The sequence below is a fragment of the Panthera onca genome, chromosome D1 (assembly GCF_046562875.1).
Source record: "Panthera onca isolate mPanOnc1 chromosome D1, mPanOnc1 haplotype 2, whole genome shotgun sequence".
In the NCBI taxonomy this organism is placed as follows: domain Eukaryota; kingdom Metazoa; phylum Chordata; class Mammalia; order Carnivora; family Felidae; genus Panthera; species Panthera onca.
The window spans coordinates 42,302,235-42,326,056 of NC_138348.1; the positions used below are offsets into that span (position 1 = coordinate 42,302,235).

A 23,822-nucleotide genomic window follows, 5' to 3' on the forward strand; every position below is an offset into this window, starting at 1 on the left:
ATATAATGAAAAGAGCATTGGTTTTGAAATTAGACACACCCTGTTTTTGTTCATTCAGCAAATATTTATTGAGAGCTATTTTGTACCAGACACTGAAAATATAAATAAGTTAAAAAAAAAACAATATAAATAAGCTAACTAATTAGTCTCTACCTTTATGAAGCTTACATTCTATTTTGATAGACAACAAAAAGACAAATACATTAAACAATTACAAAATATAATAACTTCCATAAGAAAACTAACAAGGGACTCTTGACAGTGTGGTTTAGGACTGTCTCGTTGGGGCAGTGACTCAGGATTGCTAGCTAGATAATTAATGGGGAAGTGTTTCAGGTAAAGGGAACGGCATCTGAAAAAGACTTGAAGCTGGAAAGAGCTTAGTGTGCTCTGGGTGCTGAAGGAAGACTAGTGTGAATTAGACTGTAGTGAAATGAGGGGAGAGTGGCATAAAATGAGATTGGAAAGATAGGCAGAGTTTTGTAGATCATGATAATGGAGTTTGGATTTTATCCTAAGTGCAATGGTAAGCCATTGTAGGCCCTTTAGCAGAGGAGGGATTGATTTGATGTTTTATTTTAAGAAAGCTTCTCTGATTACATTTTGGGGAATTGATTAGAGTAGGTGTAAGAGTAGAGGCGAACCTTTTGCATAGCCCAGGTGAGAAATAATGAAGACCTGGGTTAAAGTGGTAGTGGTGGAGATGGAGAGATGTGGAGGAATTTAAGATATATTTTACGGGAAGAAACAACTGGATTTACTGATGAATTAGATATTGAGGATGATGCAAAGGAAGGAATAAAAGAAGGCTCTTTGGTTTCTGGTTTGAACAACCTTTGGACAGAATTTCTATTTATTCAGTGGGGAAAGATGGGCAGATTTGGGTAGGTAGGTATCATGATTTCTTTTTTGGGCACATTAAGTTTACAATGTCTTTGAGATGTTTAGGTGATGATGTAAAGAAACTAGACAATTAGATATTCAAACCTGAAATTCATATAAGTCAAGGCTAGAGATACATGTTTGGGAGTCATGAGCATAAGGTTAGTGGCATTTAAATCCAAGGGAATGTCTGAAATGATCCAGGAAAAAGAGACAAATCTCAAAGGGCTCTGGCCTGAGTGTGAGGAATCCTAGAAATTACAAATCAGGTAGAAGAGGTGATTAAAGAGTGGAGACTAAGAGGTAGTAGTAGTGGGGATGGCATAAACCAAGAGAGTGTCATATTTGGAAGCCAAGAGAGGTCAGTGTTTCAAAGAGGGTGTTGTTGATTTTGTTCAATGCTTATGCGAAATGAAGTTAAGATGAGCACAGAGAAATGACCATTGGGTTTTGTAACATTTGATTTTAATTCTGACTCTGTTACTTACTAGTAGTGTGAACTTGACCACTCCACTTCACATCGAGTCTCTGTATTCTCATCTTCAGAAAAGAGAATAGCAATACTTCTATCATGTAGTTATTGTAAGGATTGATGAACCAACACGTATTTATCTGGATCAGCATCTGATAAACTTGGGATACTCAGTTGATATTAATTCCTTTCTTCTCTAGGTCTGTGATATGCTTTGAAACTTTGAATAAAGTATACCTATTCCTTGCTTAAAGATGTTAATTTAAGAAAATTCTGTTGCTTAGTAAAAATCTATAAAATAAAAAATATTACCATTAATTTGATGGTAAAAATCATGATATATTTCATTCCAACCCAACATACCCAAATACTTTCACAGATAGAAAAATATATCATTTAAAGGGCATCTGGGTGGCTCAGTTGGTTTAGCATCCATCTGACTGTTGATTTTGGCTCAGCTAATGATCTTACAGTTGATAAGATCAAGCCGTGCTGACAGTTTGGAGCCTGCTTGGGATTCTCTCTCTCTCTCTCTCTCTCTCTCTCTCTCTCTCTTTCTCTCTCTCTCTGCCCCTCGCTTACTTGTGCATGCATGCACTCACTCTCTCAAAATAAATGACATTAAAAAAAAGAAAAATATATCATTTAAGGAACAATGAAAACAAATTTATGTAAGTAACAGATAACATTTGAAAGTACATAGATGGATAGATTATACATAAACTATAAAGTAATAAAAGTTTATTGTACTTGCCAAAGGAAGAAAAGAATGGATAATGGCTAGTGGTTGGTGGAGGCGGAGTGTGAAGTATTCATTCTTTGGAAGATATGTTATTCTTTCTGCACCATTTTCCCCATCACTTTTTTCAGCCTTTGAGGGGTTCATGATTATCATGTCTTCACATAAACTTAATATAAAATTATAGCATACTCTTAGAGTTGTACAAGATGCTACCTCTTCATTCTTTTTTTAAAGAAACAAAATTTACTTAATGTTTATTCATTTTTGTGAGAGAGAGACAGAGACAGAGCATGAGCAGGGGAGGGCAGAGAGAGAGGGAGACACAGAATCTAAAGCGGGCTCCAGGCTCTGAGCTGTTAGCACAGAGCCCCATGTGGGGCTCGAACTCACGAACTGTGAGGTCATGACCTGAGCCAAAGTCAGATGCTTAACCAACTGAGCCACCCAGGTGCCCAATTTTCATTCTTTATTGGCAGTGAAGAACATTTGGGTCATCTAACATGGTTTACAATGTAAATTTTCCCACATGTTGTTCTCTGACAAGGAGTTGTTGAATAAGTTGGTGAGTGTTTTTGCCTGAAAGTGTAACATCAAAATATCATATCTTATAGGGGCACCTGGGTAGCTCAGTCAGTTAAGCATTGGACTTGGGCTTGGGTCATGATCTCATGGTTCATGAGTTCAATCCCCACCTCTGTGCTGACAGCTCAGAGCCTGAAGCCTGCTTCAGATTCTGTGTCTCCCTCTCTCTCTCTGCCCCTCCCCTGCTCATGTTCTGTCTCTCTCAAAAATAAATAAACATTAAAAAAATATATATGTATCATATAGTATATTTACTTAGTGTGGTTTTGGGTGAAAAAATATTTTGGAAAAAGGGGTGTCATTTGAAAAGTGATAAAACTTTTTCAGAACCATTTTAAATTAATTAGTTGCTATCTGATGTACTTACTGATCATCTACTCCATGCATGGTTATGTTAGGTTCTGTGGAGATAGCTAATATGTTTATAATTTAATGAGTAGCTTTTAGCAGACAGAATTTTTAAGTAATTTTTAATTTTAAAGGAAAAATAGTGAAAAAGCAAAAGCTATTATTAGTGGCATCTCTCTAATAATGTGAAATACTCTCAATTGAGTAAAATTTGGAAACCTAATTTACATTAACTGGAAATAAGAGAATCTGATTATAAAAAATGTAGTTATACTTTTAAACTATGTTTTTTTTTAAACATTTTTAATTGGCACCTATACCCCCAGACTGGCAAACCATGTTATGGGGAATCATAAAGTCACTCTGGCAGATGGGTAGGAGTATGGATGCACCAGAGAACCACTGTCCAGGCAGGTTGGATTTCCATTTCATGCTGAGCTCATACATCTAAGGCGCATGTATTTCTTGGCAAAAATCTGAATTTCCTGCTGAAAGTCTTGGCATAGATAAGCATAAGATCAGTGAGTTCCAAGATAGGGCTCTGTGCCTTAAGTATCTATGTGTAACTTCTATTGGCATGATGCTTTAAAGGAAATGTATTTGGTAAGTTACTCATTTCCCCCTCTAAACTATAAAGTTGCTATATGCTAGTTTTTGTTTTTTTTTTTTTTTTTTTTTTTTTTTTTATTTATTTTTGGGACAGAGAGCGACAGAGCATGAACGGGGGAGGGGCAGAGAGAGAGGGAGACACAGAATCGGAAACAGGCTCCAGGCTCCGAGCCATCAGCCCAGAGCCTGACGCGGGGCTCGAACTCACGGACCGCGAGATCGTGACCTGGCTGAAGTCGGATGCTTAACCGACTGCGCCACCCAGGCGCCCCACTATATGCTAGTTTTAATAATATATTTTACAACTGTTGTTACTGGTTGGTGTTGTATATAGCTTGGTCCCAGAGCAATAGCATATGCAGATTGAAAATCAACCCAAAAGACTTCTTTGCGTGAGTATTACAAACTGAGACTTAATTCTACTTCTCTCTGATCATTTTCTTTTTGTATTGATATTAGATTCAGTATCCACCTTAGTAGCCCGTCCAATGATGGGGTTTGTAGGCATCCCTAAACCTGAAAAAATGGCTGAGATGAACTCAGGGGCATTCTTTGCTTTTCTGAAAGTAATTCTGTGTGGCTTATTTCAATTTATTTACTTTTTTCTCCAGAATTACTGTAAAGGTTTTCTATTTCACTCATTATAGCACAGTGTTTTTCACATTTGAATAGACTACATCTACATGAATTCTTTATAAGGACCTTAAAAACAAACTTTGCCAAGTCCCCGAATACAGAAGTGAATTCACATCCCAATACTCAGCTGCCTCATGAATAAAGGAGAGCCTGTGCCTGACACTTTGAAGCTGTAGCTGTTAAACCATACAGAATATTTACCTCAATAAATCATTATAAGAAACTAAGGTACAATTATACCCACAGAGAAAAAGAATTCAAAACACTGATTTATGTGTTTCAGTGCCTATTCCCTTTCCCACTATGTTTTGAATTTTATGCGTGTTTGTCATCTTTGGCTGCTCCTATGTATCTTTAAACTAATGGGTTCTGATTTTTTTTTTAACATTCCTCATTAAGTTTGTTATTTTTCTTAGACATACAGACATGATTTGCATAGTGTACAAAGTTTTACATTTAAAATGAACTATATCTTATTTCCTAGGGCTGAAAAAAAGTGGAAAAAGTGACTTATTTTCAATAAAACACTGGCTTTGTTTAATTTATGGGCATTTAAGCTGAAGTTCCATATGAAGTGTTTCATTTGTCATTTATTTTGGAGTACTGGGAAGCAGTAAAGAACTGGGATATAAACAGGAAGTAGACCACTGCCCTAAAGAATCACCTTCTACTGAACCATTTTGCTTATTTGAAGTGATAATAGTATTAATGGAAAGAAACATTTGTTCACCAATGTGTATTTTGTCTCTCCGAAGGTAAAAAAGTCTAAAAGCAAAAGTAAAACAGTAACATGTTGAGAGGAATGGCGCTGAACTTGACAAAGAGTTAATGTACAGAAAGGAACATTTTTGCCTAGAATAATTTACAATGTCACTAGGATGTGGTAGAAAAAAAAAAGGTTTTCTGATGGTATGCTATAAACTGAAAAAATATAAAAAGTCTTGTAAAACAGCTAAATAATTTAACAACAAAGGTAAAAATGCTGTATCTTACTGGTTTAATTTAAAACAATTTAATTTTTATAATTTTAGAAAAATCAAAGTACACACCACCTCTGAAACTTAGAGAAATCAGAGTCTGAGGGTGCCTGGGTGACTCGGTTGGTTGAGCATCAGACTCTTGATTTCAGCTCACGTCATGATCTCACGATTCATGGGTTTGAGCCCTGCTTCAGGCTCTGCACTGACAATGCAGAAATTGCTTGTGATTCTCTCTCTCTCCCACTCCCTCTGCCTCTTTCTCTCTGTCTCAAAATAAGTAAATAAACTTGGGGCGCCTGGGTGGCTTAGTCGGTTGAGCATCCGACTCCGGCTCAGGTCGTGATCTCCTGGTCTGTGAGTTGGAGCCCCGCATCGGGCTCTGTGCCAACAGCTCACAGCCTGGAGCCTGTTTCGGATTCTGTGTCTCCCTCTCTCTCTGACCCTCCCCTGTTCATTCTCTGTCTCTCTCTGTCTCAAAAAAATAAAATAAACGTTAAAAAAAATAAAAAATAATAAACTTAAGGAGAAAAAATCAAGGATCAGTTTAGATCACAGGGTTGTACTTTTAAGCAATGTAATATTATCTAGATGTTATTTCCTTTTTCAATGTGTTAAATTGCAGATATTATTTGGATTAAAGTCAGACTTTTAATGAATTCCTTACTAACCAAGCAATAAGATTTCTCTCTCTCTCTCTTTTTTTTTTTTTTTTTAATCTTTTCTAATGGGAGAAATATAAGGATACATGTAGAATGTAGGTTATTTGGGATTCTGGGATCTTCCCTTCCCCTAATTCTCTAATATTGCAACCTGTTTATTTCCTTCCAATGACTAATTACAGTCTATAATTATTTTATTTATTGTGATTTTATTGTGTACTTTGTTATATATCTTCCCAATAAGAGCTCCAGAAGTTATCTTATTAATAATATATTCCCACTACCCAGATGGATGTTCCTGTTGTATAGCATGTGCCTAATAAGTATTCATAGAATGAATGAATGAAGGGAGCCAGTATAGTGGGCACCCTTGTTTATTTTCATATTTATTTACTATGAGTATAGTTTGGTTAAGGTAAGTGGAGTTAGGGGAATGAGAAAGCCAAAGAAAGAAACAGCATAAGACAGAGAATCTAAATGGAGAAAATAAAATAAAATCTAGTTATTGAAGAGCAGAGGAAATATTCAAAATTTTCATATAGAAAGTGGTTCACAATGAGAAGTCATATGAGAGGAGTAAGATCAACAAGTCAAACAAGGAAAAAGTAAAAGAGAAGTTACAGTGAAAAAAATAACCTCATCCAACTCATTCATTTTGGGTACATTTTTATCAAGCACCTACTCTGTGTAAGGAACTGTGTTAGGCACTGAGGGTGTTCCCAACACACTTTTGCCTTCAAGGAGCTTAAGTATAGCAGAAGGATAAATTATGTACATTAATAACAAGGAAGAAAAAACAAGAAACAAAAGAAAAGTATAAGCAAATTTCTTGAGAGTTCAAGCTAGTCATAAAAGACTACATATTGTATGATTCCACTTATATTAATGTTCAGAATAGGCAAATCCGTAGAGACTAAAAGAGATCAGTGGTGGGGCGCCTGGGTGGCTCAGTCGGTTGAGCTTCCAACTTTGGCTCAGGTCATGATCTCGCGGTCTGTGAGTTAGAGCCCCGCGTCGGGCTCTGTGCTGACAGCTCAGAGCCTGGAGCCTGCTTCGGATTCTGTGTCCCTCTCTCTCTGCCCCTCCCCCACTCATTCTCTGTCTCTCTCTCTGTCTCAGAAATAAATAAATATTAAAAAAAATAAAAAAAAATAGATTAGTGGTTGTGTAGGGCATGAGGTAAGGTAGAAGGAAATGGGGAGTGATTGCTGTTAGGTATGGGGTTTCTTTTTTGGGGGGGTGATACAGCTGTTCTAAAACTGATTGTGGTGATGGCCGCATAACTCTGAATATATTTAACTCCACTGACTTTAGCAATCTAAATGGGTGAATTGTGTGCTATGTGAATTATGTCTCCATAAAACTGTTAGAAATGTTTTTAAAGCATTCAGTGAGGATTCTGGAAAGGTATGGGCTGAAGGATTGAGGAGGAGGGGATTAGAGGAGATTTTGAGGATAGGGAAGAGGTAATGAAGAAACCATGGGTTATCAGGTGGCAGATAAATGGAACAATTTGGGGGTGCTTAAGCTGGATTTTCCCTTCTTACTTTTGAATAGGAAATTTCTGGGAATGGGGGAGAGAAATTATTAGGACTGGCAATAAGAAGACACCAGGTGCTTAAAGGAAGAGTGAAAAATGTATAGATAAAGTTCCCTTTAGAGACAGTCCTCTCTGTGGGTGAATGAGAGCATGGACATGAGAACTCAAAACTAAAGCACAAATAGAAAACAATAAATGTATGTGTCACAGTACAGGAGGTTGAGGGAAAAAGGAAAAGAAGTGTAAGGGCATTAACTAGATGAAGGAAGGGGATGGAAGGAATAGGGGGCAAGTGAGAGAAAGTAATGTTAATGACTACCTATTCCTTTGTTTTCAGTTCAGGCACTCATGATTTCTTTTTGGGTTCTTTTTCTTCTTTGAGCCACCCTATCCCTTCAGATACTCAGTCCTTTCCTATTAGTTACTCTGAGATCTGATCAACTCATTTACTCTAAGAGGTTAGGCATATCAGGCTGTTCCTACTTTCAAGATCTTTTATTTTTAAAGAGGACTATAAGGAGAAGGCAGTGTTTAACACGTTATTACTGATGGAATTTAGACATCTGATTAGAAAGTCTGACTTTTTCTCAAAGAGGTAGAAGGGAATGTTTTTATCACACAATATAAGCAACTGCCTATTTCTTTATGAATCTGAGCAGAAGGGATGGAAGTCTAAATGACCTCTGGTTTCTTTCAGGTTGCTTCATGTCAAATAGATTTTTTGCTATTAAGTAATGTTTCTAAAAATTGCCAGGAGAGTATTTGAATATTCTTGCTGGAAAATTTTTTAAATCTTCGTTACCTTCACAAAAATTCTCTATAATTTTGTACTCTAGTTTAAATATCCAGAAGAGTTGAGTCCTGAACTATGTTTTATTATTTTTTTTAATTTTTTTTTTAACGTTTTTATTTTTGAGACAGAGAGAGACAGAGCGTGAACAGGGGAGGGGCAGAGAGAGAGGGAGAGACAGAATCTGAAACAGACTCCAGGCTCTGAGCAGTCAGCACAGAGCCCGACGCGGGGCTCGAACTCACGGACCGTGAGATCATGACCTCAGCTGAAGTCAGACGCCCAACCGACCGAGCCACCCAGGCGCCCGTTTTATTTTTTTTAAGTTTATTTATTTATTGAGAGAGAGAGAGAGAGAGAGAGAGAGAGAGGGAGAGAAAGAAAGTGGGGGAGGGGCAGAGAGCAAGAGGGAGAGAGAGAGAATCCCAAGCAGTCTCCACATTGCCAGCACAGAGCCCAATGTAGGCTCAAACTCACGAACCGTGAGATCATGACCTGAGCTGAAGTTGGACACTTAACTGACTGAGCCACTCAGCCACCCCATGAACTATGTTTTTTAAAGCCCACTTTTAACTTTGGGAGAATCCAAACTAGATTTAACCTGTAAACTGAGAATTTGGATATTTTGTAGGAAACTCAAGGTAAATATAATGTTCTACCCTATTCCTCTTAGCTGTGTAATTAGAGAACCTCACTAGGCTTTTATTCATTCAATAAATTATTTATTTAATACCTACTATATGACAGGTCCTGTGCTAAGAGTCTCAGATTCTTCACATTAACATAAGCATAATAATACCTGTTTTGCAGGGTTATTTGGGTGGTGTATGTAAAAATCTACCAAAGTACTTGATACAAAGATGTTTAATAAATGTTTTTTTTAAAAGGTTGCTAAGCTTATTATCATTTTACCTATTTGATCTTTTGTATTTTTTTCCTTGTAATTAATAAAGAAATGTAATTGTGAGAGAAGGGACCATGTCTTATTTATTACAGTACTTTGCAAATAGTAGGTTTCCACATACTTCCAGAAAGAAAAATTATTATAATTCCTGAAACAAAGTAAATTATTTTCAAGTAATGAAGTGGAAGAGATTGTTTTAGTCGAATTGTGTACAACATTTGGTTTCAGGCTTCTTGGCAATTCAGAATAAGTGAACATCAGAGTATTGCTATCCAATAAAAAGAGTGCATACTTTTTTTCAAATAATGCAAAATTTTCTCTATCATTCAATTCTAAAAGGAATTTGATCTTTATGTAACCCATTCTGAGTGTAATTGACAGTGCCTTCAATAGCAGATTAGATTTGTTAGGTTGACAAAAGGTACTATTCAAAGGTGAGAGGTTAAGTTAGAAATTGTATAATTGGTAAGAGAAGTTAGGGTACTTCACTAGCTTTATTCCTTCATTCGATAAGTGTTTATTGAGTACCTGCTGGTGAGAGAAAAACAGAAGAATTATAGGTGTATTAAAACAATTTGCAAGGTGTATTACAGAGTGATACTGTTGAAAGAAATACAAATTTTTCTGTGTTGTAACTCATAAATGATGTTGCATGGGCAAAATTTTAAAGTATAAGGTATCAGGTTTGAGCATGTTGTAAAAAAGATGAAATAAACAAATAAACACAAATTTTTAAAGTTAGTTTGTTTTTGATGCGGAGAGAAATAAAAGTCAAAGATATATCAAGTTTATTTCATAGCACTCAAGCTTTCCATTAGCATTCCCCTCTACTTTCCAGATTATATTTCTAGTTTATATTATTATGAAACACTTTGAGAAACTCAAAAGTGAAAAAGGTCTTTGTAATTTAAATAAGTCTTTGTAATTAAAAATTCCTCTGGGCTGGAGGTTGGCACTGAGGTCTCTTTCTATCTTGAATAGTCTTTTTCATAAAAAATATTCACCAGCCATTTTTTAATCAAATGAAAATTTAAAAGAATGTTTCTGGCAGTCATGAGACATTATACATTCATAAAAATAATAAAATGTTTTCATTACCAGGTGTTCTGAGAATGTTACATTCACCAATTTACAAGTGTAATTTGATCATTTACCATTAGCATATGAAATATTTTGTGATACCCTCATGGTCATTAATCCATATTTGTGAACTGTATATTTTCCTTGTATTGTATCATACTGATTAGTGTGATTTGATCCTGTAGTAAAAACACATTCTATGTACACACTATGTAACTTATTAAAGTACAAACATATAATGTACATTTTTAATGCTACAGGAAAGCAAATTCAAATTTGATGCCACTTGTGACCTTCTAATAATTGTTTTATTTATTACTTACTTATTTGCTAAATGTTCAGGGAAAACTATCCCTTAAAGAAGTGTGTGGGGAAGAATTATGTAAATATAAATATAAATATAAATATAATAAATATAAATATAAATATATATATGTTTACTGCATAGGTAGTTTCTTTGACATGAACTATTTCAGTTGAGATGTAAAATACAATATTCAGGATTTTTTTTCCTTGTTCATAAAATATTACAGTACAACACAGGCTTTCTGAAGGTGTCTGGGACATCAAACACCTTTAGAAGATTGGGGACGCAGGAAAACAAGAAGGCTAGCCAGTGGGCTTGGAATGGAGAATCTTCCAAATTTTCCATGCCCAGAGAGAATAAAGGATACTAATGGAAAAAAAGTTACTGTACTTCAGAGCTAGCCAGTGTCCTAGGACTGGAAAAAGGTCTGTGAGAGGAAGGTTCTGATGTTTGTAAAAGTGCCTTCCAGTAGTCTGACTCAGGAAATCATATACAGTAAACTGATTTAACAATTTACATAGTCACTGTGTTTTCCCCAAGCATTGTCCTTATTTCTTGAGGGCACACAGACACATGCTTTTATTTCATAGAAGGGTTAAAACAATTCAGAGCAGTTACCTCTTCTAATAAAGACCAGCATAGTGACCAATGTAGCATTTAAAAAAATACATGGAGGGGTGCCTGGGTGGCTCCATCGGTTAAGTGTCCGACTTCAGCTCAGGTCATGATCTCATGGTCTGTGAGTTCTAGCCCCGCATCGGGCTCTGTGCTGACAGCTCAGAGCCTGGAGTCTACTTCAGATTCTGTGTCTCCTTCTCTCTGCTCCTCCCTGCTCATGCTCTGTCTCTCTCTGTCTCAAAAATAAATAAAAACATTAAAAAAAAATTTTAAAAATACATGGAAACTTTCCTTTAGACCATAAAGTCTTAGAAGGATTCAGGGGGCGCCTGGGGGGCCCAGTCACTTAAGTGTCCAACTTAGGCTCAGGTCATGACCTCATGGTTTGTGGGTTTGAGCCCAGGGTCAGGCTGTACTGACAGCTCAGAGCTTGGGACCTGCTTCAGATTCTGTGTTCCCCTCTCTCTTTGCTCCTCCCCTGCTTGTGCTCTGTCTCTCTCTCTCAAAAATAAATAAACATTAAAAAAAAAAAGAAGGATTTGGGAGTTTGTTTTAAGTATATATAGTGACTAGCAAAATTGCATGAATGTTAGTGTACATAATTGATATTTTATAACAAAAAATACAGTGAGATATTCCATCAATTTGGACTTTTATTTGTAAATCATTTTTGAATTTTCTCAAATTATTAGTAAAATATTTCCTTCAGGTTTCAAAAATACCTTGAAATAATAAAATAATTTCAATATTTACATTTAGACTAACTCCAGAAATCAGATAATGAAGTGTGTGTAGAAAACTTTCAACTAGTATCTTTGTTTTACCAAACATGAGCTTTTGATCCTGTGTCAGGTAGAACTGCATACTCATGTTATTGAATGTTAATACATTACTTTGTTTTCCTGAGCCGGATTTCTGGGGGTTTCAGGCCATAAGATCCTTGTTAAAATCAGGATAAATTCATTAATAGCAAAAAAAGGTATATATCACATTGAAAATGTATTGTCTGTTTAGGATTTATAATGTAGGCGGTGATACGCAGTGTGAAATAGTTTAAAGTGCACTAGAATTACAGTGGGGACCTAGGGTGCCTGGGTGGCTCAGTCAGTTGAGCATCTGACGTAGGCTTATTCCTGAATTCGAGCCTCGCATTGGGCTCTGTGCTGACAGCTCAGAGCCTGGAGCCTGCTTCAGGTTCTGTGTCTCCCTCTTTCTAACCCTCCCCTACTCGCACTCTGTGTCTCTCTCTCTAAAATAAATAAACATTAAAAAATTAAAAAAAAAATAGAGGACCTAGTTTTAGTCCTTGATCTATAATAGGGAAGTAACTCACCAGTTTTCAATTTTAGTTGGTTTGTTTTTGATGTTTAAAAGTAAACTTCAACACTAAAGGCTACAGGCTATTAAGTAAGTAAGTAAAAGTGAATAGTAGTAGTATGCAAAATTAGAAAATTCACAAGCAAGTTTATCAAGTCATACAAGTGTATTTAAAGGAAAGAAAAACATCTAGGTATGTGATATCCAGCATGGTTGCCACTAACCACATGTGGCTATTTAAATTTGGATTTAAATTAACAGACATTAAACCACACTCAAAATTTAGTTTTTAGTCTTACTTAGCCATGTTTTAAAATTTCAATAGTCACATGTAGTTAGTGGCCAGACAGATATAGAACATTTCCATCAAGGCAGAAAGTTCTATTGTATACCACTGATCTAGGTGCTTAGTCAACCGGTCTTGATTTCTGTAGTGGTCACAGGAGCATTATAGGTATAACCTATAATTCAGATTTCTTACCAGGTATCATTCTTTTTTTTTTTTTTTTAATTTTTAAAATGTTTGTTTATTTTTGAGAGAGAGACAGACCACAAGCAGGGGAGGGGCAGAGAGAAAGACACACACACACACACACACACACACACACACACACAGAATCTGAAACAGGCTTAGGCTCTGAGCTGTCAACACAGATCCTGACACAAGGCTCAAACTCGAGAATCAAGATCACGACCTGAACCGAACGTGGACACTTAACCAACCAAGGCACTCAGGCACCCCATCTTACCAGGTACTGCTCTATCATAGGCATGTAGGTTGATACCTGCTTGAGTCAAATGGATTATTTTTGGACTTGGTGCTAATTCTTCTTGTCCAGAGAACCTCCAATATTTATTAGTCTGGGGGAAATCCCTTGCATTCTCATAGACTAAAGGAAAGCTGTGGATTAGTTAGGACTGAGAAATTCTTTTTTGGAGGCATATATGTAATATTTATGTATGTGTTTTATTTTATCATATATATATATATATATATATATATATATATATATTTATTTATTTATTTATTTTAGAGAGGGTCTGAGAATGTGTGTAGAGGAGAGGGTCCAGGGGAGAGAGAGAAAGAATCCCAAGCAGGTTCCATGTTCAGCGTGGAGCTAATGCGGGGCTCGATCCCATGACCCTGGGATCATGACTTGAGCTGAAATGGAGAATCAGATGCTCAACTGACTGAGCCACCCAGGTGCCCCTATTTTACTGTATTTTTAATTTTATGTATACTTCTACCTTCTAACGATGATTTAGGGCAGCTTCTCCTTGGAAAGTTTTTCTGTTATTTTTTCCTAATGTGACTCATTCAGGTCTATTCAACATATATTTATTAAACACTAATGTCCAGCTGGATATAAAAACTCTGGGAAATATTCAGATTTATGAAGAACAATTCCTACATTAAGGAGTTTGTAATAGGAATGGAGAAAATATATTTTTACATGAAAAGTTTAAAAATGCAAGATAATCTGGGAAGGAGGGATCTACGAACTTGAGTGGTTGAAGAAGTTAAGAAAAGGGACTTGAGCAGAGATTGAGTATATTAGAAAGAACTTTCCAACAGAAAAGAGCCAAAGATCATATGTAAGAATCAACAAAGTATGTTAGATACTGCATTAGTGTAGATTAGTCTGTTAGATTAGTCTAACAAATAGCACATACACTCATACATTCTTAATGAAGTCTAGAGCAAAAAGAGTTCTGCCCCCTTTGCTTCCTTTTCTCTCTACGAACTCTGAATCCTCCCTCTTCCTTACTACCCTTAGCTAATTAATCATTGTATTTTGTAGATTCTTCCTTTCTAGGGAGTTATGAATCTTTACTTTTTTTTTTTTTGAGAGAGAGAGAGAGAGAGAGAGAGAGAGAGAGGAGGGGCAGAGAGAGAGGGAGAGTAAGAATCTCAAGCAGGCTCCATGCCCACTTGACACTAATGTGGGGCTCCATCTCAACAACGATGAGGTCATGACCTAAACTGAAATCAAAAGTCAGATGCTTAGCCAACTGAGCCACCCAAGCACCCCTGTGAATCATTACCTTTCTAAAAATTCCGAATGTCTCAAGCACATTTATTTCTCATATAACAGTCTAAGTCCTGGTCTGGTTGGTCCTGGTTGGTGATTGGCTCTCTTTCATATAGTGATTCAGGAAACCAGGCTCTTTGGGGGCTCAGCTGTCCCTTAGAACAGGCAGAAGGAGAAAGTGTGGATGAGTAGAGCTGGTAATTAAAGTTTTATCCTATAAATGGGATTTATCACTTCTGTTTACATTCCAGGATTCAGTTATGTGGTCAGTTATATTTTCCAAACAATGAAGAAGACTAGGAAATGTAGTCTAACTGTGCTCAGGAAGGAGAAGATATTTGGTGATCATCTAGCAGCCTTAGCCACACACAGGAAGCCAATAAATCTCGTTTAGCTAATAAGGAAGGTTAGTATGGGAGAACAATGAGAAAAAGACTGGAAATTTAGCATAGGGTCACATTGTGGGAGACTTTGTCAGTTTAAGCATTATGAACTTTCTTTTGTAATCATTTCAATGCTTTTGTACAAAAGAAAGATAGGGTGAAAATGGAGTTTTACAAGCATTAATCCAGTGTACAGAATGCATTGGAGGCAGAAAGATTTTTAAGGGAAAAGGTAGTCCAGGTTTGAGATGACAAGAGCTTGGCCTAAGGAAGTAGGAGTGGAAATGAAAGGACTGATTTATAACCCACTAGAAAGAAACTATAAAATACGATGATCGATTAGTTTGGGTCCTATGGAAGAGGGAGGAATTAAAATGGTGGGGAGAATGGAGAGGAATTTTCTTTCTGCTCTAAACATTCAAAGGAGTATCTGTGTGTGTGGTATTTGCCTTATTATTTCTAATTTACCTTAAAAAATCATTTTCAACCTTTTAGATTGCTTAAGGATTTCCTAGGGCATATGTTAAAGGGGGAGATCCTGGGCCTTCTAGAGATTCTGATTTATAGGTGTGTGTTTTTTATAAGCATGCTGAATGATTACGATGCAAATTTTTCAGACTACACTTTGAAAAACATTTTCTTAAACATGTTGGCTCATGTAAACATACTGGCTCAAGTAAAGTGATGCTTTACTTTTTTTGTAGCGAGTGATTGGAAATTACTTACTTTTATAGGCCGATAAAGGATAGTTGAGTCTTTAGGTTCTGAGTAGAATGATCATAACCATTCTTAACAGTGTTTTCCTTATTGTCCTGGTACTTTTCATTTCCTCTTTTCAGTTCTCTGAAATGTTTGTATTAAGAATCAGAAGTATTTTCCATCCTGTCCTAAATTAGCCCAAGTGATAGCCAAAGAAATAGAAATAACAATCTGCTCACTCTATTTTCAAAATTGTAATTTTTTTTTGGATGGCATTGATATTAGGGTGGTATCTGAATTTTCTGGGATTGTTGTGATGCACACACCTCTGAATATCTCAGTCAGAAAGAAAAGGCGGAGTGCTGATTCTTCCCCTTCCTAGCATGTGTGATTTCATCTTCATTCTTCAAATGCAGTGTTTAAAGTGTAGAAAATGTCTATAAAGATACATACCCAATTTTTAACAGCAGTGCTCAGAAGTAGAATTGTGAGGTGAAGGAAAGAAATGGGGCTTTTACTTTTTATTTTACACTTTATATTTTTCTGTACAGTTTTTAAAAACCATGAATATACATCAATTTTAAGTATGTGTCTTTTCCAGGACATCTGGGTGACTCAGTCAGTTAAGCATCTGACTCTTGATTTCAGCTCAGGTCATGATCTCACAGTTTGTGAGGTCAGGCTCTGTGCTGATAGTACAGAGCCTGCTTGGGATTCTCTCTCTACCTCTCTCTCTCTGCCCTCCCTACTCACACTCCTTCTTCCTCTCAAAATAAGTAAATATACTTTTAAAAAAGTGTCTTTTCATCCTAGATTAAATAGATGTAATAGTAATACTAGCTACCACTTATTTTTTTTTATTAGATTTTGAAGTGTCTATTTATTTTGAGAGAGAGTGTGAATGGGGCAGAGAGAGAGAGAGTTGGGGACAGAGGATCTGGAGTGGGATTTGCACTGACAGCAGAGAGGCCGATATGGGGCTTAGACTCATGAACCCAGAGATCATGACCTGAGCCAAAGTCAGACACTTAACCAACTGAGCCACCCAGGTGTCCCAATTAACTATCACTTATTAAGCACCTTCCTTTTACCAGCCCTCACTTTATTTACAATTCACAAGAATCCTTCAAGGTAAGTATTAACATTCCCATTTTACATAGGAAACCGAGATTCAGAGAGTTCATAAAATATGCCTCAGGGCTTATGACTATTAAGTGGCAGAGCAAAGAAGTAAATCCGGGTCTCTTCTTATCCAAGTCCATGTTTGTTATGTCTAACTACAAAGGCCTTGTTCCCTCTAATTCCTTTGGATGGATAGAACCTGTGTATGAGTGGTAATTGTTTTAGTCTGTTAAGAATTTTTTAGCAATTAAGAAGATCAACTACTAAGAATAAAGTAATCAGTGGAAATAAGAGGCAAAGAAAATTCCATGGAGTGTCCTATGACTGGAATAAGTTAGTCTGGTCATTTGGTTGCAAGATATTTATTGAGTGTCACTTTGTACATATCTTTTTACTAGGCCCTAGGGATTGAATACTTCACTTGTTATGGTCCCAGCAGGAAACAATTCCACTCTGAGGAAAAGGCTTTAATGAAAGGACTACCTTCAAAGATGTGGGGAGGTAAGTAAAACAATAAGAAATGCTGAGGAACCCAGAGACCAACAGGAGGAAGCCATTACCATCCTCAGGCCTGAGGGCACAAAAGGATGGAACAGTGCTATTAAAGCCCAGAGTCCTAGAGGAGGGCCTACTGGGCAGGAGCCATTGTTTAGCTATGCAACAACTACTACTAGACCTGAGACCCCAAAGTAGGATGAGAGTATAGAAGAAATATTCTTCTTTGTTCCTGCTAGTCTCCTGCAGGTGCTTCCCCTTGGCTAAATACAAACAGAAGCCACTTAACAGTTTGCCCAGGTGATGCAGTCTGTGGTTTTAGCCTCCCAGGGCTATGTGTGGAGAATGGGTCTGGGAGTGGGGCAGAACAAATGGAGAATAACCATATATCCCTTCATTGCTTTGCCATTGTTTCAAGATAAGGACAAAATTCTTCATATGGCTTATAATGCCCTATACCATTTGACCTCTGGTGACTTCTTAAGCATCAATTCATTCTCTCCACTCTAAATTTTCCTTGTTCATCAATCCTTTGTTCTTGCCATGTATCCATCTTCTACAAGTGCCCTTTCACATGCTCTACCCTTTTCCTAGATACCTCCTTCTTTTTCCTCCCTTTTCACCTAATTAATGTTTACATATCTTTCAGATCTTAATTCAAAAGTTGCTTCCTTAGGGATGTCAGACTTCTCTGATCAGATCACATTTCTTTTTTTGTAAGTTTTTAAAAAAATATTTATTTATTTATTTTAGATTTTAAAAAATGTTTATTTATTTTAAGACACACACACACACACACACACACACACACACACACATGGAATCTGGAGCAGGCTCCAGGCTCTGAGCTGTCATCACAGAGCCTGATGCCAGGTTCGAACAAACGAACTGTGAGATCATGACCTGAGCCGAAGTTGGATGCTCAACTGACTGAGCAACCTAGGCACACCCCTTTTGTAATTTTTTTTTAAAGCAGACCATAATTTTTCTTTATATCATGCATAACAGTAACAATTTACATTTATTACATTTGTCTGATTATTTGTGTTTACATTTTTCTGATTATTTCGTTAATGGATTTCTTCATGCTAGACCAAAAGCTCCATGAAGGAACTGAGTCTGAATTTTGCTCACCAGTGTAGTTCCAGTGTTCACATAATGTTTGGCACTAAGTAGGTACTTAATAAATATTTTTCAGAAGAACAAATGAAAATAGAAGATGAACAGAAGCCTCCGAAGGATTCACATTGTTTAACAAAGATAATACATGCATAAATAAAACAATATAAAAGCAAATACAGAGCAAAAATTATAACAGTTAAAGCAAGATCTCAAAGATTCCACAAATGTTCTGCACTATAGGTATTTGCATCTTATTGTCAAGTCACTTGCTTGCAGTCTGACACAAAAGTCTCGTAAAAATTTACCTAAAACAGCACCTAGTATGGTGTGACTTGTATATAGTGGTCATTCATTAACTATTAATCAATGTGGACAAATTATGAAGGTATAGTAGGCTTGAGAATTACTATGCATAGAAACCATCTGATCAGAATCACATATTTAAAATATAGACTCCATTCATCTGTTGAAGAACATTTGGGTTGCTTCCATATCTTGGCTATTGTATATAATACTATGATAAAGATAGGGGTGCATATATCTTTTCAAATTAGTGTTTTTGTTGTCTTTGGCTAAATTCCCAGTAGTGGAATTACTAGATCATATGGTAATTCTGTTTTTAATTTTTTGAGGAACCTCCATACTATTTTCTAGAGTGGCTAGACTAATTTGCATTCTATACCTGAAACTAATATAACACTGCATGTTAGTTATACTTCAATTAAAAAAGGGGGGAAATAAAATAAAATAAAATGAAATAAAATAAAATAAAATAAAAATAAAATAAAATATAGACCCCACTCCATAGATACTGGTTTCATTAGAAACCAGTATTACTTGAGTAAAGTCTGAATATCTGCATTCTAAATAAGTACCCCAAGTAATTCTGATGCAGGTGATTTGAGGACTACATTTTGAGAAATATTGGACCATTAGCTCCTTGGTGGCAGGATAATATTCTGGTTAAATATGGGCTTAGGAATTAGAGATCCCTGGGTTTGAATCTTGACTCTTATACTAACCAGCTATTATTTAAGCCCTCTAGATAACAATTTTTGGCTATAAAATAGGTTATAATAGCATCTACTTCCTAAGACTATTGTGGAGATTAAGTAAGAAAATATATGCAAAATGTTTACCACAGTGTCAGTTATATAAGTGTTAAATAAATGATAGAATTGGTTTTAATAGTCAAAATTTAGCCTGATGCCTAGAACATAATTGATGTTCAGTGAATGACAAGTGCATGGAGTACAGTTATTAGATTATCAAATTTATAGCTAGAAGGTTGTTTTAAATTATCCAGTCCAGCATCGTCATTTTACATATTAGGAAATCCAAGCTAACAGAGGTTAGATGCCTCATTCAAGGTTACATATATAGTGACCTAATTAGTGGCAGAACTGAGACCAGAACTAAAGGGTGAAAGGAAAGATCTAGTAATTACTATTTTTCTAACTAGTATTTGTGGTTAGTGTTACATTTAGATTTTAAATAGGTAAATGACATATATTTCTATCCATAATCAGTGGCGCACTCCAAAATATTTCTTTCTTAAACATTAAAACAACAAACAGAAAACTAGTAAGTAAAACTAAATGTGTAGCTGTTGTTGGATTCTATTTTCTTTCTAAATATTACCTCAGAGCACACAGTGTTTCCCAAATAAAATTCAGACATCATCTGGTTCTTAGAACTTTAGAACGACAAGCTACTTGGAGAGTTAAGTTTATCTCTTGCCTTTGGAAAATAATGGTGGTCCAGTATTTCCTGTCTCTTTCTGAAACTCTTACTTATTCAATAGGTAAATTAAAATGGAATTCAAATGCATAGTTATTTATTTTGGGGTTGAAAATATTGTTTCAGATTTTCATATACTCTTCAGATGTATTTTTTCTGCATTTTATTATACTGTATTAAATTTACATTCTAGTTTTGCTTAACTTCTCTATTTAGGATGCTTATGAGATTACTAAGTTTTAAGAGTTAATGTAAATTTTGCTTATTTTTGTGTTGGATGGAATTTTGTCTTCATTTCTAGATTCAAAAAGTATAGAGGGAGAGTTAAGATGGCAGAGAAGTAGGGGGACTGGGATTTTCCTCATCCCTCAGACACAACTGTATTAAGGTCAGATCATTTGGAACACCCAGGAGATTAATCTGTGGAGTGGCAGAAGGAACTCCACATTTGGAGGGAGACAGCTTGTCAGGATCAAGGCTCCCCACCTTTTTTTCCAGGGTTATTTTAACAAATCAAAGCACACCTAGTTGAAGGTCCAAACACTCAACTACTGCAAGCAAGGAGGAGCTCTGCAGAGGACTGACCAGTGGGATAGAGCAGCCAAAATGCAACAACAGAGTGAGTGCACAAAACATACACCAGAAACACTGCCTGGAGTGCCAGTCCCTGGACAGTGTATGACCCCTTTTTAGTATAGTAGTACTCTCAGGTGCAGGACATATAACAAGCTATTAAAACACACAAAAGACAGAAACTTAGCCAAAATGACAAGATGGAGGGATTCTCCCCAAAAGAAAAGTCAAGAAGAAATCACAGCGAGAGAATTTCTCAAAACAGATATAAATAACATATCCAAACAAGAATTTAGAATAGAAGTTATAAGACTAATAGCTGGGCTTGAAAAAAGCATAGAAGACCCAGAGAAACCCTTACTACAGAGATCAAAGACCTAAGAACTAGTCAGGATGAATTTAAAGTATGCTACAACTGAGATGCAAAATAAACTAGATACAGTGACAGCAAGGATGGAAGAAGCAGAAGAGAGAATAGGTGAAATAGAAGATAAAATTATGGAAAATAATTAACTTGAAAAAAGAGGGAAGGGAAATTACTAGATCATGAGGGTAGAATTAGAGAACTAAGTGATTCCATGAAATGAAACAATATCCATATCATAGGAGTCCCAGAAGAAGAAAAATGAGATAAAGGGGCAGAAGTTTATTTGAATAAATTATAACAGAGCTTTCCTAATCTGGGGAAGGAAACAGGAATTCAAGTCCAAAAGGCACAGACAACTCCCTTCAAAATCAACAAAAACAGGTCAACACCATGACATATCATAGTGAAACTGGCAAAATACAGAGATAAAGAGAGAATTCTCAAAGCACCTAGGGATAAAAAATCCTAACCTACAAGCGTAGACACATAGGGCAGTAGCAGACCTGTCCACTGAAACTTGGTAGGCCAGAAGGGAATGGCAGGAAATATTCAATGTGCTGAATAGGAAGAATATGCAGCCAAGAATCCTTTATCCAGCAAAGCTTTTATTCAGAATAGAAGGAGAGATAAAGGCTTTCCCAGGCAAACAAAAACTAAAGGAGTTCATGACCACTAAACCAGCCCTGCAAGAGATCCTAAGGGGGACTGGGTGAATGGAAAGCAGCCAAGACTACCAGGACCAGAGATATCACCATAAACATGAACTCTATAGACAAAATGGCACTAAATTCAGATATTTCAATAATCACTTTGAATGTAAATGGACTAAGTGCACCAATCAAAAGAAATAGGGTATCAGAATGGATAAAAAACACCTGTAGATTGAAAGTGAGGGGATGGAGAACCATCTATCATGCTAATGGATGTCAAAAGAAAGCTGGAACTTATATCAGACAAACTAGATTTTAAAACAAAGACTGTAACAAGAGATGAAGAAGGGCATTATATCATAATTAAGGGGTGTATCCATCAAGAAGAGCTAAAAGTTGTAATATTTATGCCACCAATGTGGAAACACCCAAATATATAAGTCAACTAATCACAAACATGAGCAAACTTATTGACAATACCGTAATTGTAGGAGACTTTAATACTCCACTTATAACAATGGACAGATCATCTAGGCAGAAAATCATCAAGGAAATAATGGCTGTGAATGATACATTGGACCAGATGGACTTAACAGATATATTCAGAACATTTCATCCTAAAGCAGTGGAATATACATTCTTCCTGAGTCCACATGGAACATTCTCCATGTGACATTTTGGATCACAAAATAGCCCTCAACAAGTAAAAATGATTGAGATCATACCATGCATATTTTCAGATCACAATGCTATGAAACTTGAAATGAAACAGAAGAAAAAATTTTGAAAGCCCTTAAATATATGGAGGTTAAAAACATCCTACTAAAGAATGAATGAGCTAACCAGGAAATTTAAAAAGAAATTAAAAAATACATGGAAGCAAATGGAAATGGAAATATGACAGTCCAAACCCCTTGGGATGCAGCAAAGACAGTCCTAAGAGGAAAATAAATTACAATTCAAACTTATCTCAAGAAGCAAGAAAAAGCTCAAATACCCAACCTAACCTTACACCTATAGGAGCTAGAAAATAAATAAAATATAACCCAAAGCCAGCAGAAGGGAAATAATAAAGATTAGAGCATAAATACCTAAGAGGTTGGGGCAGTCTGCACTGAGGAGGAGTTTGGGAGAATAAAAATATGTAAGGCAGATTCTAAATGTGTTGACTGTGGAGAAAAACTGCTAAAAAGTCTTCAGTGAAGTTTAATTGCTTACTAAAGCCTTTTTTTTCCTTTACTTCTTCCTAGCCCCCCTTTTTTTTGTATTTTGAGAGAGAGAATTTAAAGAGAGAAGTAAATGGGGAAATATTCTCTAGGACTCCAGAGCCAGCTAAAAGGGGAGTAGCAGATGTATCTGGCTTACAAATGCATAGAAAAAGTAGAAAGATGTAATCCAAAACATTAATAGTGGTTGTCTTGGGTGATGGTGTTTTGTTTTGTTTTTTCTTTATACTTAAGTGGTTTTTTTTTGTTTAAAAGTTTTTATTTAAATTCCAACTAGTTAGCGCAAAGTGTAATATTAGTTTCAGGTGTACCATATAGTGATTCACCACTTCCATATAACACTCAGTGCTCATCACAAGTGCACTCCTTAATCCCCATCACTTATTTACACATCTGTTTTGTTTTTTAAAGTAATTACTTTTGTAAACATAAAGTTATTTTAAAAGGCTCAGATCAAGAATAAAGTGATCTTTTTCTTTGATGTTGTGTTTTAGTTGCCTCTTTCTTGATTATGAATGAATTCTCATTAACGCAATAAGAAATATCTAACATCATTTAACAAAAGGTCTTCCCTTTGTAAAAGGTCTAAGACACACATAACCATGCATCTTCAGTTTCTCCCTTGCTTTCTGGCTTTGCCTCTTTTTCTTTCTTTTTGCTATCTACCTTCCCTGCCCTATGAACTTTGACCAGCTAATAAATTACATAGCTTGCAAAACCAGTTCTGTGACAATACTGTTCTGATGGCTATTAAGATTGCACCAGCTTTTCCCAAGCTGGGACATGAAAACAGGAATGATCCCCAATCTTGTCAGTTAAAATAAAAACAGTAAATCAGACAAAAAGCTCTGGTTCCTAAGCCAAAACTACAAGAACCCATACTTTCCAATATTCTGGCCCTGCTTCAAACAAGGAGTCACCTGATCTTCAGGTGTTACCTGATGCA

General features: G+C 36.1%; 1 protein-coding gene across 3 annotated transcripts in view; it reads left to right on the top strand.

The window, feature by feature from the left end:
• Positions 1–23,822, top strand: part of SOX6 (SRY-box transcription factor 6) — a 693,831-nt gene that overhangs the window by 16,034 nt on the left and 653,975 nt on the right. For all 3 annotated transcript variants that reach the window (XM_078433264.2, XM_078433262.2, XM_060606110.3), the window contains exon 4: positions 17,102–17,204. The gene's annotated coding sequence lies outside the window, so the exon portion shown is untranslated. The remainder of the gene's footprint in view (positions 1–17,101; positions 17,205–23,822) is intronic.